Source organism: Myxocyprinus asiaticus, chromosome 9 (assembly GCF_019703515.2).
Source record: "Myxocyprinus asiaticus isolate MX2 ecotype Aquarium Trade chromosome 9, UBuf_Myxa_2, whole genome shotgun sequence".
NCBI lineage: Eukaryota > Metazoa > Chordata > Actinopteri > Cypriniformes > Catostomidae > Myxocyprinus > Myxocyprinus asiaticus.
The window spans coordinates 35,877,172-35,887,578 of record NC_059352.1 but is presented as its reverse complement, the minus strand read 5'-3'; the positions used below and the strand labels follow the sequence as shown (position 1 = coordinate 35,887,578).

Here is a 10,407-nt window from a genome sequence, read left to right as displayed (position 1 = left end):
ACAGCGCTTTTTTTCTAATTTTAAGAGCCACATTTATGAGGTCGATGCGTTTCAGAGCTGTCACCTACGTTACGTTTTAGAGGTTAAGTTTAAATCATTAAAACAATATGAATACAAATAAGCTGAAACTTTCTGTGCAAAGCAAATTTATCTTGATGTTAAGTATGATGAACAAATCACCCCCCCCCCCCCCCCCCCCAAAAAAAAATCATATCAATGGGAGAGTCAAAGATCTTCGAGCTCCGACAAGGATTTGTTTACCATGGTGTATCCGCTAGGTAGCTGACTTGTACCACTGTGATCGGATTTATGCCTTACCATGAAAAAATAAAGTTTTTACCCAAAGAAAAAAACCCTTTTTAAGTTGTCCATAGGTCTGTATTTTACTGTATTAAAGTGCTGTTGCCTTGTTGCCTAAATTAAATTGCCATGTTCATCCACCACATGAGGTGTGCACCAATACTAAAATAACATCTTCAACGCAAATGTTCACTCAGCCGATTGTTTACATCCTACCTTAAAGGACACACCTCTAGATGACGTGTTTTCCCCTCGCTCTCTCGCGCCCTCTGGTGGTTAAGAAGAGTCGTTTCTGAAGTGATAAATCTTCTATTTTCAGATAGAATCTCCACTTTATTTGCACTAATTCTTAAGTTATTTGATATAATTTACATATATGTAAATTTATTTATAAAATTACAGTATAATTAAAAAAAAATCATAGAAATACACGGTTGCCATGAAGTGAATTGCCACTATGAAATGATCAATCTAGTCAGTTTTAACTATTTTTATTACCAAATATCAATGTTAACAACAGCAACAACAATCAATTTAATAAAACAAATGATCACAAATAATATCACAAATAAAGGAACAATATAATTTATTTATACAAAGATATATATATATATATATATATATATATCTCATCTTACCGTGCGATGGCAAAAACTAATGCTGAAAGACAAAAGGCATTCAGAGAGAGGAAGAGGAATGATGACAATTTCAAGGAAAAGGAAAGAAAGAGAAAGCAAGCAGAGAGACTAAGAAAGAAGGAAACGCAATCAAAACAAGAGGCAGAGAGATTCAGGGAGAATGCTAGACAAAGGCAGAAGAAAAGGCATTTGCTCAAGAAGTCACAGCTTCCTGTTTTACTCCAGGAGTCACCAAAGAGATCACCATTTAATTCAAGACAGTCTCTAGGCAAGGCAGTAAAACCAGTACTCCGAGCTTTACCAAGCAGCCCTCACAAAAAATGTAGTTATAAAAAATAAATAAAAAAATTGCCATGTCACTGTGCCTTCTTGCAGAAAAAAAAATCGTGTGACTGCCACAAGTACTGTATATGATCATGTCAGGGAATTTTATGAAAGAGATTACCTTTCAAGGCAAGCACCAGGGATAAGGGATGTGGTCACGATCAGAGAGGGAGGAGTAAAAAAGAAGATTCAGAAACAACATTTGACAATGTCTATTCTAGAGGCCTACCGCTGTTTCAAAAGTGAACATCCGGAGTGTATAATTGGGAAATCTAAGTTTGCTGAGCTCCGAACATCTCATGTATTCTGGTGTTCAGACACGCCACGAAATGTGTGCCTTTGCTGATACCATGAAAATATAAAATTAGCCCTGGACTGTTTGCAACATGTTATCCCAAGGCAAGCATTTCAGAGCACACAGGATTTTGTTGAAGCTGTGGTCTGCAGTCCAGACTGTCCCAAATGTATGTTAAGTCAGTGTGATGAGTGCAGAAATGGCAAGCTGTTGGAAATGCGTATCCTTAGTCACATCCCAGAAGAAGGCAAGCTAATTAAGGTAACCTGGTACACATGGGAAGCAACAGGAGGTCTGCCAAATAAGGTCCAAAAGAGTGGCACACTGGGTGATGTACTTCTTGTTCTCAAGACAGCTGCTACAAAATTTTTGCATCACTGTTTTGTGAAGAGACATCAAAGTGCATCTTTCCAGGCCAAAAAAAAAAAAAAAAAAAAAAGCAAGACAGACAAGGAAATTGTGGTGCTGCAGGTAGATTTTGCTGAAAACTACACCACTGCCTACCAAGATCAGATCCAGTCAGCACACTGACATCAGAGACAGATCACAGTGTTTCCATCTGTTGTGTGGTCTGATGGAGATGCAGAGTAATATGCCATTGTGAGTGACAGCTTGGAACATGACAAGAGGTCTGTGGCAATATTCATCACCAAGATTGTGGAACACATTCAAGAGAAGCATCCCGAGATGAGAGAGATTCACATATTCAGTGATGGAGCAGCTTCTCAATTTAAAAACAAGTTCATCTGGTGTTTCCTGTCAACCACTTTCAAGGAGCTGTTCCCAAATATATGGGTGCAGTGGCACTTCTTTGCCACAAGCCATGGCAAAGGTGCTGTGGATGGTGTGGGAGCAACAGTAAAGCGTGCTGTTAATACAGATGTCTTCAGCAGACAGGCAATCATTGTTACAGATGCAGCATCACTTGTAGATTCTGCAAGGAAGAGTTGACCAAACACTGAAATCAAACTGATTACATCCATTGAAATCACAGATTTTACAGAGCAGTACAAGCTGGATGATAGGTGGGCCATTATCACAGCTGTTCTGGGCACTCAGTCCATCCATCATATGGATTTTTCACCCAGGAGCCAGTCTCCTAGGGAAAAATTTGTCACAAAATCTACTCTGAGGCAGAACAGACAGGTGTCCACACATCTTTACTCTCAGAAGCCACATCTACTGAAACTCCTCAACACCAGTCCTCTGAGTCCCAGTTAACTGCTGCAAAGAACAATAAAACTGGAGATTGTGTCTTGATCCAATTCAAGGCAAACAAATAATTTAGACAGTTTGTTGAACTTGTGAATAACCAAGACCACGAGGCACTTGAAATACGGTTCTTAAAAAGGAATGATAATGCTGGATTTGTGTACATCTTACCTATGGTGGAAGATAAAGCTTGGGTGAGACTTTAAATCCATAAGTAGACAATAGGGGGAGGTATCAGTTTGCAGAGACAGTCTTGGCAGAACAGAGAAGGAAAAATAATATGAAAAGGAATCTAGATTAAATGTCATCTAATTAATCGTATTCATGTTTGTTTATTTGATATTTATTCGCCTTGTTTGTTCACAACCTCTGATAAGAACGACAATCAACACTTGATGTTTTAATTGCTTAATACATTTCATCATTTCAAAGTTTTACAATATTCAATGATATTTTTAGTTACAAGTGTATGTAAAAAGTTAATTGTAAACTATTTAAATATTTATTGTAAAAATTATTTCTTAGACATGTTCATAAACAATAAATGATTAACTGTATGTGCTGTATACTCACCTTTTTTGGACATCTGTTTCGCATAGATCGTGTTGCTGCTTTTTTGCTCTTAATAAAGAATCCAAATGCCAGCCATTTTTTGACTTGGTTAAAACATAACTTTTGCAATAATTAGTACTAGCGATCATTTTGACACAAATCATAATATTGCAACCATTTTGACAAAACGTAATGCGCACTGAACTGCAACAAACTTGCTGAAAACAGTACGATCATTTTGACACAAAACATAATTTTTCAGTTTAAAGTTGATCAATTGTGCAGCCTTACCATACTGATGACGCAGAGGTCAAAGTTGGGTGGTTTAAATACCCATTAGAGGTCTCTATTAAAGTTTTCAAAGCATTGTATATGCTTTTACATAGTCAGGTAAGTTCTGCTTTCAGAACTGTCACATCCATAACAGAGTTTGTTCCTCAATGCGAGAACGACAATGAAATAAATAATAATATTACATGTTCTTTGAAGTGCCAACCCTTCTACATTCTGTGGCTATTGTTGTTCCAGAATTGTGAATTTTAATTCACAGAGATCCTACAAAGTATGTAGTCTCTTAAAAAGTCATGTCCATACTTGTCACATCCATAACGCAAGTGTATATCCCAATCTGAACTGGAAAAAATATAGTATAGACTGACTTTTTTCTGATGTCTGGACTCTACCAGCAGGTATGAATGGTTTCATATAATAGTAATTGATACTTTCCTGAGAAGTTACATTTGAAGTTTTCACTACAAATGTCACATCCATAACGCTAGAATTGCTCACATTTAAAATGTTTCAGACTTTAGACTTGCAGTCTGAAACAAAACTACAATAAGGCACAATGTGTTCTTTCATTGTCATGTGAAAAATGCCTGTCGTGAAGTCTATAAAATCAGTCACACAAATGATAGTGAAAAAAATAATCTCAATACAGAATGCATTCACATGCTCTTCAAAACACATTACAAAAAGAATGTTTGCTCATCTTTAACAACATTTTTATGAATATATATCATTTGAAAACAGGCATTTCATTTTCAACAGCAGAGCATTCCAACTTGGTATTCAGTTCCATAGCTTTTTACCCAGGAGGAAATAATGGAGACAGCTGACATATTCAAAGTTTAAGATGACAAACAACAGCGTCTTGTGCTTGAGAAAGAACGTTGCTTACAAGTTCCTACATTGTACCAACTAAACACTGAACAGTACTTTCGGAGAATCCAGATGCTTGCACCTAAACAATGATAAAGCTTCACATATCTAGAAGCTGCCTATTTTCAACAGTAGCTGGAAAAGTGACAGGAGAATCCTCACTTCGCAGTGAGTCAGAAACAAGAACAATGTCACCACTGCCCAAACTGACAACAGTACCCGAGGCTGCACATTCTCCATGCCCTCTAAATGTTCCTTGAGTCCGTAATATGCACTGTCCAAAACACAGATAACCATCCAGGTTTTCCACATTTTAAATGCAATGAATGCCCTGGCAAAAAACCATGAAGAAACTTCAGATGCTGAAACAAACCTCAGTTTTATGAATTCTCACTCGTGTCCTTGACCCTTGGATTCTCCTTGGCTGTGCCCACTTCAATTCCATACACACTTGTTTGGATGAAAGTATAGAAGTTGCATAAGGACTCATCGTAGGATACAGAACACACAAAGTGCACCTTAAAGAGTTGGTCAAAGAGTCAACAGCTATCTGCACCATGCAGGGGATGGCTTTCTGGTCCAGGATGATGTAAAACTTCTGGATACTACTCTTTTCCTTCCCCAACACAGAGGAGGAAGGGCAGTGTTGATCCAACTCGGTCAAGGAACATCGCAATGCTCATCCCCATCTAAGAGCGTAAGACAGTAGAAATTAGAAACAATGTTGTGTCAACTATAACCCAACAGACAGATAATACAATTTCTACTTCACAAATCCAGTTGCAAGATAGGCATGTGTACACATCTGACTAAAGACAGCTCTCTGTATCACTCTTGAAATGGCCCATCCTGTGGCACACCAAAGTGATCAGTGAACCTAACCAAGACTACCTTAAAGGGATAGTTCATCCAAAAATGAAAATTCTCTCATCATTTACTCACCCTCATGCCATCCCAGGTGTGTATGACTTTCTTTCTTCAGCAGAACATATTTGAAGAAAAACAGAAAAATATCTCAGCTCAGTAGGTCCTTAAAATGCAAGCTGACGGTGATCAGATCTTTGAAGCTCCAAAAAAGACAGTCAGCATAAACGTCATCCATATGACTCCAGCGGTTAATGTTTTATAAAGCAATACGATTGCTTTTAATGTGAAAAAATATTAATATTTAAGAACTGAACTATAAATCGTTCGTTCCGGTCAGCAGCAGTATGCGCGTTCACGTCACGAGAGGGTGGAGTACACATGGTCTCTCGTGTGACATATATGCATTGCCATGGATACAAATGTAATCTCAAATTTTTCTCTCAGTTGAGACATCCAGGAGAAGCACACACACGCACTGTTTTGAGTAAAGAAACAGATACAAATAAAGATCTAAACCAAAACCAATGAAACTTTTGGACAGCATTCCTCCTACTCCGTTGTAAACAGCGCTGCTCTTCCGGGTGTGTCACCTGTGCGTCAGTTCTTGCGTGAACATGCCAATGCGATTATGTCACACACATACTGTTGACCGGAAGCAATGCTTTATAGTTAAAAAGTACTTAGATATTGATCGTGAAGCAGGGTTGCCAACTAAATACAGGACGCTTGAGCCCCTTTGAACATTTTGTTGATTCAATACAGGGCATTTCGCCATCTGATCGGGGTCCTGCTGAAATACAGGACAATAGGCTTCCCGTATGGGACATCTTTACTTCCGTCGAAATACGGGACAGTTGGCAACCCTATCATGAAGTGATATAATAGGTGTGGGTGAGAAACAGTTAAAAATGTAACTCTTCTTTCACTTTTACATCTGAAAGTCACATGTGGTGCCTGTTTAATTTCATTTTCAAATCTGAAAATGAAAGTTAAAGTGGAGATTTAGAGTAAAAAAGGACTTAAATATTGTCCTGTTTCTCACACACCTATTATATTGCTTATGAAGATACAGATTTAAACACTGGAGTCATATGGATTACTTTTATGTTTCCTTTATGTGATTTTTGGAGCTACAAAGGTCTGATCACCATTCACTTGCATGAAATATTCTTCTAAAAATCTTTGTGTTCTGCTGAAGAAAGAAAGTCTTCATCTAGGATGGCATGAGGTAAATGATGAGAGAATTTTCATTTTTGGGTGAACTATACCTTTCAGTACTCCGAATCACATATTCTCACAAGCACTTCTAGACTAGACTAACTGTTTGTGGACAAGACTATCAAGCAATGCTAAAATAATATTAGAAGATTTCTAGGACATTTAACTTCATCAGGGTTGCTGCAGAGTTTTTAAAATCAAATTTAAGACCTATTAAGACCTTTTTCAAGACCTGAACAAATACAATTAATACTGCATCCCCATACCAAAACATACCAAAACAATCTCAAAATAAATCATGTATCACAGACTCTTACTTAAACAGAGAGGGACATACAATTCAACATGGCCTTAGCATTGCTTATCAGTAAAACAGAGTAGGTTATATGCACATTTAAAATACTCAAGACATGTTTTCCACATATTTATCACATTAAAATTGGTTTATGTACCATTATATAAATAAATACAAATTAGAGGTTGACTGATATTGGATTGTGCTGATTCAATAATGTGTTGAAAGCAAGCCAGTTAGTCTGCCAATAGTTTTTAAATGGGTAGCCTATATTAAATGTTCTTAGTCTTTACTTCCTGTGATGGGGAGAGCCCATGGGGGTGGGGGGTTACAACATAAACAATTAAAAGTAAACATTGTCATATTTCATCAACACTACATGAAGAACACAACAGTGCCGCATTTTCACTTTGAAGGACACAGCGCATGCATTTATTTAATTAAATCATATTCTTTTGAAGTTTGATACTCACATTAGGTCATATCACGATTCCCATCTTTCCACCCCCAAATTTAAGACCTTTGTTGTATCATTTTAGATATTTAAAACTTTTTTGAACTTCAATTTTGGAAAACTGAATTTAAGACATTTTAAAACTTTTTAAGGATCCATGGGAACCCTGCTTCATGAACCTGACCAGACAGTCAGCAGCTTCAAGGGGACTGAGTTTCCCAGTCTTCCTTCATTTGACAGTTGGAGACAAGAGATGAACGAGTAGGATGATAGATGCAATGTCGCTGTCCCATCCTAACGGAATAGAATTTTAACCCCCACAACCCATAAATATACAGTTAAAGCTCAAACCAGCAAACACACACACACACACACAAACACACATAGCAGTCAGCAATTATCCGAAGTGAGTAGAATGTTGCCATTTTGCAATTAACTTGCCTGAGAACCAAAGAGTATTGTGAAGTCTTGGTCAATCTTGTACACGCAGAAATCATGTCAATCACAATTACACAACACAGTAAGAACATCAAGGTTATCTCAATATTTCTTACCAAGTCTGGTGTATCCAGGAATCAGGGAAGGTAATTCAGGATGGGTGAAGACTTGTCTGGATCATGTATCATATTCTGTCTGTGCTTGAACGTTGCCTTCATTCTCTCCTTAATAATTGGTTGATCCATTGAATGCTTCATCACGGATATAGCTTCTCAGCTGTTGAAGATGTCTCGCCCAGAGTCTTGGGGCCATCTTGGTAAACCGACTTTGATGTCCTCTTCAAATTATTTCCTGAGTTGCGTAAACTATTTACAATCTTTAGGCAAAGTAACCCTGGCAACTGAGTGGATCATAGTACTGTTCCTGTCAAACGAAAAATGTATTTGCTTCATAAAGTTATCAGTATAATGCAAACCAAATAATTGTGGCATACTGCATTAAAAAAAAAAAACAGAGAGACAATTTACTTCACACTCACATAACCAGTTGGTCCTCACTAATCCTTCAAATTGCTGAAAAGAATTCCAAGATCACTGGTTATGCTGATACTGGCTGTGAACAGAAAGACAAAGATTGAAGATTAGATAGGTCAAAAATGTTATATAGTCACAATTTGATTTTATCTGTAGCATTTCATATGAATGGCTATTTGGTATTTTACTATTCATATTTATATTAATTGACATTCATAACTATGACTGACAAGTGTAAAAAATCAATAATAAAATACATATGGGTCTTATTTACAATTAGTGGGTGTTTTATATTAAGAACTACACTGCAAACAATTTTATTGGTCACTTACCCATAACTCTCTACCATGTCCGCTATGAGGATGTTGACCAGCTTTCTTTGTGTTTGGTCAGACAGGTTGTTAGGTAGAACTGTCAATATATATGAGCCTCCTGATTTTGAGTGCAGAGCTGCATAAAACAGCTGCAATATAGATAATGCAAAGAAACCTGCTTAAAGTATCTTAAAGTTCTTGATATTTGAAATTCTATGCACAACCTGAACAAGAAAAAAATAAAAACTTCCATCTTTTGACAGACTTACTGTGGAGTCTGAACTTTCCGATTCCACTGTTAAAATGAAGACCCAGAGCAGGAGGCCTCAGAGAAATGTCTCATTCAGCTTATATAACATTATCCTGGAATTTAAAAAAAATTGTGCATTCAACATGACAGTTTGAACATTAAATTTTCTTTAAATACAAAAATAAAAATATTATACTCTATAAGGAAGATGCTATCATGAGGGATGTGCAGTTAGAAGTATGAAGAGGGTACACAACCTTGATAATATTTTGCATTAAAACATGACAGCAGGTCGTTTGAGTTTCTTACTAGACTTATCGCTATCCAAAACATTGAAAGTCACATTAGATGATGTAACCAACTCATCACAAATATCGGAATCAACTTCAACTCCTGTAGAGACTTTGAGGAACACGTTGGTTCAGTTTGTCAAGTTGAACTTGGCATAAACTAAGACGCAGAAACAGATACACTTAAATGAAGTTCAAATGTATTACAATAAAATGTTTAAAAATGTACAGTGTTTACATTTAGCCATTCGAAGTGATTCCAAGGCGCATTATCTAAATGGGGCCCGACTTACAAAAGTGTAGAGTGTTTTTTAAAATTGCTAATACTATTTTCACATGCAAGTGGTAAAATAAAAAAATTCTTAGTACAAAACACGAAACTGATTACACTTGTAACAAAGCTAGTCATTCTTTCAAAATCTGCTGACATGCTTTCATTTCAACTGTACAGGTTTCCTTTCATATATTCACTTTTTTTGTTTCAGAACACAAGATTATTGTGACATGTAATAAGAAGATTTGGTTCATGTAAGTATTTTTTCATATACCTACCACACATTTCGGTAAGAGCGTGTTGGAACTGATTTCAAAATAAAAGTGACCTTCCGGTGAACGTCATTTTACATTCAGTCAGTCAGTCAGTCTGTCAATAATGAATGAATAAATAAATAAAAGAATAAATAAAAACACATAAATAACTACAAAAAACAAAATGAATAAATATTAGACAAAAAATAAACTATTTTAATAAAAAATAACGCCTGCTTAATAATAACTTAATAATAAAGAATACATTTCAAATAAAAAAAATCATATCACTTTTATTGTCACACAACCATATACACAATTGCAATAGTGTGTGAAATTCTTGGGTGCAGTTCCGAGCAACATAGTAGTCATGACAGTGATGAGACATATACCAATTTACAATAAACATCAGATTTACAACACAATTTAAAATCTAATAAGCACATAATTACACATAACACAATATACAAATAATAACATACAATGTACAGTATACAATACACACAATATAGAATACACATTATACAATAAAAAAGTATATATAGTATATATAAAATGTACAGTAGGATGTATTGTACTGTATTGACATTCAGGCTGTCGGTTGATAGTAAGTTGCCAGTGTGTTCTTAAGAGAGAATATAATATAATAATGATATAATTTATGAGATATAAGAGTAAGAGTAATAAAGTGCAGTACTGATGTATTTTGATCGTGGGAGATCAAGGGTTCAAAAGTCT

The 10,407-nt window shown here is 36.1% G+C and overlaps 1 long non-coding RNA gene across 4 annotated transcripts; it reads right to left on the bottom strand.

The window, feature by feature from the left end:
- Positions 1-220: 220 nt before the first annotated feature.
- Positions 221-9,722, bottom strand: LOC127446065 (uncharacterized). 4 transcript variants are annotated; one of them, XR_007898135.1, is made up of 7 exons: positions 9,161-9,635; positions 8,871-8,964; positions 8,620-8,750; positions 8,293-8,366; positions 7,871-8,177; positions 2,941-5,171; positions 221-2,781 (listed from the first exon to the last, which is right to left on the bottom strand). It is a non-coding gene; the product is annotated as an uncharacterized LOC127446065 (long non-coding RNA). The 4 variants fall into 4 exon arrangements; XR_007898134.1 differs by lacking the exon at positions 9,161-9,635 and adding an exon at positions 9,694-9,722 and having other exon boundaries at positions 221-5,171; XR_007898136.1 differs by having other exon boundaries at positions 221-5,171; positions 9,109-9,635.
- Positions 9,723-10,407: the final 685 nt, after the last annotated feature.